Below are 7,052 nucleotides of genomic sequence, written 5' to 3' on the forward strand. Positions count from 1 at the left end.
ACTGTCACAGTATTTGTTTACATCCCCCTTTCAACCAGAGAGTTTATAAAACATATTCCACAACACTGTGTTTCTGACTCTGTCATGTTGTTACTGTATTTTAGCCGTTTGAAGACCTGTTGAATGAAGTCTTGGACATTCAGACCTGATTTTATCCTTTTTTTCTAACCAATTTTCAGTGTTGCAATTGCAGATACTGAGATCATTCACCGTTTTTGTTCAGCACGTTATTGTGCAAACATCTCTCTTATCACTAAACACAACTCAGCGCTGAGACAGATGGGGCTGTCATTAGTTGTGTTGGTTCAGTCAGAAACCAAAGACTGTAAAACATTAAAGTTGACCTGACGATGAAGTTATCACAGATCGTTCTGAGGCATGAATGCATGGCTTTGTTTTTCCTCCTGCACAATCACGCTGTACTTTCTGTTTTAAAACTACTCTGGAATAATATTTACGTGCTCTTCTTCGTCCCCTCTTCACCTCCCAGCTGTTTTCACAGTCTGCTAATTAACCAGATGTAAGGTCTTCTGGAGTCTGGGAGCCGGGTATACATTCCAGTGTGATAGTGAGAGGACACCATGCTTCTTCATGTGTATGTGTGTGTGTGTGTGTGTGTGTGTGTGTGTGTGTGTGTGTGTGTGTGTGTGTGTGTGTGTGTGTGTGTGTGTGTGTGTGTGTGTGCGTGTGTGTGCGCGTGTGTGTGTGTGTGTGTATGTGTGATAAAGTGAGTGAGATACAGAGAATATTTCACTGTTAGAAAGTCCTTGCTGGATAAGAAGCCTGGTACTGAGGGACGGTGGGGGTCATGAGTATCTGGCACTGTTACTTACAGGGTCATGGGCTGAACATTTTGGGAACCTCTGACTTGAAGTATGTGACCCTCAAAACTGGATCAGTCAAAAAGTTCCTGGTTTGCTTGAATTATTTCTCACACACAGGGATAATTTGACCCCTAACACACAGCATTCCTTATCAGATGCATCATGACCAAGATATCTCTAATAGTTAAGGATAGGGATCAGTGTAATGGGGGATGGAAAGTTATTCCATAACACTGGTCCTTTAACTTCCTCTCAAACTAGGATTTATATACTTCTATATTTTAAACAGCAAGTCCAGCAGTGATTCAGTCTTGCCTCAGTCACTGTGGCGATGCAGGAATGATATTGGCAGCAAGGGATGATAAACAAACTGCTTACTAACCAGTGATGTCTGAATGGTACAACACGGGCCTCTCTGTGTTTTTCTTCACACGTTGTTGACACCTGCAGCAAATTCCTGGCAGGGAAACCCGACGTAAACTGTAAGTGAGACGTAAAAACCCTCCTCTCTCGTGTGATCACTGTTGCTCACAAGGAACCATTTCACTGAGAGCTCGCCACCTGCAGGGGTGAGGAGCTGAGGTGGAGCACATTAAGTCACTGCTGGGACCTTGGCAATGGAGAGGAGCTCCAGGAATGTGTGTGAGTGCTTCTGTGGGGGGAGGGGTCGGGGCTGTGCTGGGGCTGGAGCTCACTCTCTGATAAGGACCGGTCTGTTTCCTGGAGGACAGAAAGAAAACTGTGTAACTACTGATTCATGCGTCTCCACAGAGGAGCTGATGTAAAAGTTAACATGGAGCACTCTCAACTCAAACACATTTTCTTTTGTCAAAATCCAGTTCAAACAAAGTTCATTCATTTATAAGACTTTTTCATATTTTATTTGTGGAGGAAAAACACTCAGATTAACATCCTTATTATAAATGTTTATGGTTTAAAGACTACATTGGTACTGTGATGGCGTCCTAAACTTCTTTGTGCATGATTCTTTCTTATAATCACCTAAGTAGGTTGGAGAACGCAGAAGCAAACTCGCACACAGGAGCAGGTAAGTTTGCAGGGAGTTTACTCGAAAACACACAAAAAAAATTAAATCTCTCTCTCTTCTCTTGAGTTTTATTTTTTTGGGGAACTTATTACTTTTTCTACATCCGAAAAACAAATATCATACTTCTGACTCTACTACATTTCTATCAATGCTCTGGTTACTCCCTTATTTTGCTGTGAAGTCAGCTGATGACTTTTCTTTCCTGAAATCAGATCCCAAAGACCGTTAACTGTTGGTGTACTTGTGTTTGGTTTGTCTCAGTGGTGTAGCCGTACCTCGGATGAGCGTAGATCAGATCAAACGTTATTCAGATCAGTCTGTTCATTTAGTCGTGGTGATGATGGCTATGACTGAGAAGGATGATGATTCTCCACCTGAGCACCACGGACATATTTTAAACCCAGGTTTGATGTTTTGAAATAAAGACTGATTCGTATTGTTGTAAATCTCTGATCTGTTTACCACACAAACTTCATCACAGCCTACAAAACATCAGCATCTAACCTGAGAAAGCATGCGGAGGTCTGGAGCTAACACACTGCTTTGATTCCAGAGGAACATTGTAAACTTGTCTGTGCTTGTAGTAACTTAGTTTATATTTCATGGTAGACTTTTACATATGAAATCATGTTTTCTAGATAAACAGGACGGAGCAGAATGTTCACCCATGCATTCTTGACTGACCTCATGCTTTGTGAAAATACGTTTAGAGATATTTTAAAAAGTACTTTGAATACTTCAGTATTTTTAAAAGCAAGTACTCCAAGACTTTAACTCAAGTCATAATCTGACTGAACAACTTTCATTTGTATTGGAGTAATGTTTGACCAGGAGGATCTATACTTTGACTTCAGTAATGAAGACCTGTGCTTTGTCCACCACTGCTCATGTAGCTAACTAAAGCATAAACTCAAAGACTGAGAGGTGAAACTAAGAAAGGCCAGGTAAAGACATAATACATATCAGTAAACCACTGCTGATCACTGATCTGCTTCAGCTGTGAACTCAGCAGAAGCCTGATGGTTTCAGAGCACACAGGTGTGCTGCTCATGTGGTGACTGGGAGGGGAGGGGAGACAGAACCAAAACACAGCAGGCAGAATATTCTCATTGGAAATAAAAACTAAATGAAATGACTCACAGAGAAGGGATCATGATATAGAACATTTATATAAGAAATGAGTCGACTGTTTACCTGGTTTAAGAACATTTCTGTAAACCTTTGAGTTTATCTTTCTCGTTTATAGTATTTCAGACAAAAGTTTAACAAATTTTTATGAAAGAAAAATACAAAGAAATGCTCCCTGATGCCCCTCAAATGTATAAAACATAGAAAAAGTCCTCTCTTGATGCCTCTCAAATGTACAAAATGCAAAATAATGCCCACTGGATGGCCCTCAAATGTAGAAAATGTAGAAAAAATGGGCCATAGCGTAGGGGTGCCCATGTAGTTCATTAGAATTTGTTAATTATGTAATATAATCAATAACACAGAAATAAATAAATAGTTTTGTGTTTCCCTTTTTCATAATTCAATTTCCAGCACAAATAGTCCCAGAAATATTCACCAGAATGCCGGAATTAAGTGTTAGCTGCTCAAAATGTTTTTGGGGAGGACCCCCAGACCCCCTCTTCTTTACACTGCCTCAATACATTTAAATTCACCTTAAACTGTGAGTACTAGGTGTTTGAAAGGAGGTGCGCCTTTTTTCCTTTTTTTGAGTACGCCACTGATGCAGGATTAAGACTGGATTGCTGTAAACTTGCAGAGCTGGCAAAACAGCTTTTGTTGGAGAGTGTGAGTGCTTACACGCCATGCCTCCCATGCTTCTGCAGCGCCATAACCTGATGTATACTCACACACTTCAACACCAACATTACACAGCTGCTGGATCAAGAACAAAAGCTACACCACTAAAGACTCAACACTTGACTCGAGGAGTTTATAGCTCAGTGTTGCTGTCATGTTTAATAAAATAGGAGAGATAAATTACATCCAAATATAAGCTTAATAATAATAAATATGGCATCACAGACAGCAGTTTCTCCTGCTGAGAACATACAGCTACAAAAAGAACATTCACTGAAGTTGCTTTCATGGAGGTAAACTGTATTTCAGACATTCAGAAAGTGCTTCAGTGTGATGATGCAGTTCAGACTGCAGCCTGAATGCTTCATGTATTGTATTGAACAGCTCCTCTTTGCATGTAACGAGATGTAAATCTTGACCACACTTGGATCATTTTTGTTTGTGATCCAACACGTTGAGAGTCCCATGAAGCTGATACATGAAATGCAAACACTACTGCGATCTTATACAGATATTATTCGTGCTAAGAAGTAAATATATGAGGGGCTTAATCAGGGTACCAAGCTGTTGAGGTTTATGTAATGGGAATCATCAATGGAAGGGTGTTCCCCTTCAAGGCTCACACCTACACCTACAAAAAGTAATGAAGTGTGAAAAAACCTGCATGACTGAGGGCTTATCTTGACCATCCAGAGCAATATGAGACCCTCAGAGCAACTTCTCCATCCTTCAGCATGCAGGAAGTTAGGTCACATGTTGGAGAAATGGTGCTGAGAGGGGATGGATGAGTCAGACAGCAGAGTACTTTCAGAAGGAGGAGGTTTGGATCCTGTGAAGGTATAAGATACTTGGCACAATGGTACAAAATCTTTGCTAATCTCCTAAGAAGGGTTTTTCATTGGTGAATTGGACACTATTGGTATGTATATCACCGTACTGGGTGCAGGTAATATTTGTTGGTCAGTTTGTCTATTAACCTGTGGTTTTGCAGATTTGTTCTCTGTATCTGTGCTGTCCTCTGTCCATCAGTCCATCAGTCCTTGTTTTCGACGTGGTGGTGTGGTAGCATAAGAAACACTCGGTGACTCGCTCTCATTTGAACTGAACCAAAGAAATAAACTGTGACAGGGAATCAAATCCTTAACATAGACCACTGATCACACTAAAGGAAGTGAATCACCCACTCTTCAAACTTAACAACGATGTAATCTGACACTGCTCGCTGCCTTCCTCCCACTCTGCCTCCTTCCGTCTCTGCCTTCTCCCCCCCTCTCTGTCCCACACTGACCCTTTCAATGGCTAAGTGGTGGCCACTGTAAACTGACCAGTCTTTCTTCAGACCCTACATCCCTCTGTCTCCCTGTGGGCAGATGATGATTAATGGAGAGGAAGAACGAAAGATAACATCACTTAACTGCTTTTTGAAAAGTCCCTTGCTTGTCATGCTCATTTACTCTGAAGCTGTTAAGGCTGATTTTAGATTATAGACTGTAGTCCTTATGACTGAGGGGACTCTTAGATCTGGATATTTCTAAGACCTTAAATCATTGATCTGTTAGTACTTTGATAGTACTTCATAACCACTACATCCACATAATATGAGCACCAAATGTTTTCACGTCAGCTTCTTTCACATATACACTTAACATGTCTATAAATCTTAAAGAGCTCTCCCCCGAAACAGAAGGATGTGCGGACATCTTCACAGTCCCTGCCTTGACTTTTTTTCCTCCTCAGATATTTTTATTTCATCGTCCTCAATATAAAGCATATTGAACTTACCTTTAATGAATGTGCTTCATAAATTCAATTGTTATTTCTATGATTTTACATCCTGTTTTGGTGACGCACCTCCTGGTCTGTGACACAGGCATGATTTAAGTGTCATAACCCCAGCCCACTCGTTCACATTGGATATGTATGTTGTCTTCGAATATTTCCAGCTGCTTTCTCAGATTGGCTCACAAGTTGGCTTGCAGATAAAGTTCTGGGTGAAAAGTTTCAGATGCTTTTATTCACACATGCAGCTCATCCTAGAATATCTCAGAAAGATTTGTGGAGTTGTGTGCATGTGTGAATGTTGTTGACCCACAGGCAATGCACGTCCAGTATTGAGAGCTCCACCATATTTAAGGAAATCTGAAAGTAAAGTCAGCATAGACTACTGTATGAGCTTTTGTACACTGTAATCATAAAATAACACAACAGGGACTCTTTCATGGAGGTACACTGAACAATATACAAAAGTTATTTTTACATTGAGTGGCCAAAACAGTGCCATAACAAAGCTTAGCCATACTTTTACCTTGAAACTGTAACGCTTCCCCATCGTCTGGTTTCAAGTGGTGGACAGTAAGGAAGTACATTTTTTGAGGATCTGCTCTTCACTTGAAAAATATCTTTTTGGGAAACATATTACTTTCAGTCTGCTCTGAAAGACAGCAAACTGTAGTTTATTAGGTCTGCGTGTTTGTCTTAGTGGTCGAAGCCGTACCTGTAGGTCACCCGGGTCAAACCTAAAGCCTGTGTTTGAGGTTTTTGAAATGAAGAATGATTCAAATAATTTCAAATGTTCTGTTTACCGCTTCATGGCATCTACTGAAATGTCTGGTTATAAAGATTGAATTGTTTTCTCTCTGTGTAAAGGTGTAAAGCCCGGTTGACATTTCCCCTGGCGAAATGCATGCATGTATCCTTTAATTCACTTTGACTGAGCAACTTTCACATGTGTTGGAGAAATATTTGAGTCTTCCTCCCCAGCCCAGCTAAGTAGCAGAAATGAATGCACACAAATGTGGAACTACAGTAATGATGAAAGAAAATAAGACACCTCTCAGTCTGGCAGAGTCTGAAGATCTCTGGAGTATGATAGAAAGGGATGCCATTTGTGAAATATCTTGTCAGTGTTTCCTCTAAGAGTATATTTGATTTGTTCAAGTTTTAGAAAGGAGGGGAGTTCACACAGACTAAAATGAACAAGGTCACGTCTTAGTTCATTTTTTTTAAATTTTGAACTAAGTTCATGGCCTAGAAAAATAACTATCTCACGTTTATTTATTTTTTAACTGCACTTTTCTTTTTCATAGAGCCTCCTGTGTTTCAGTACCCAGCCCTCAATCATTGGCATTTCCTAAATGACATGAATCACTGTATTATACTATAGAATCATAGACAGATATTAAGTGTAAAAGCAAAATCCAAATTAAACATGAAAGAATCTGCAGCTGTGAAAACTGCGTTCGCCTCTTTGACATTCACAGTGAGGTTGATACATTACAGGGGTACAAAAGTGTTGAGCTGCAATGCAAAAAGAGGATTAAGTAACATCCTGTTTGGTAATATTAAATAATACAGCTCCACATTTAGAAATC

This window comes from Notolabrus celidotus, chromosome 4, assembly GCF_009762535.1.
Source record: "Notolabrus celidotus isolate fNotCel1 chromosome 4, fNotCel1.pri, whole genome shotgun sequence".
Lineage (NCBI taxonomy): Eukaryota > Metazoa > Chordata > Actinopteri > Labriformes > Labridae > Notolabrus > Notolabrus celidotus.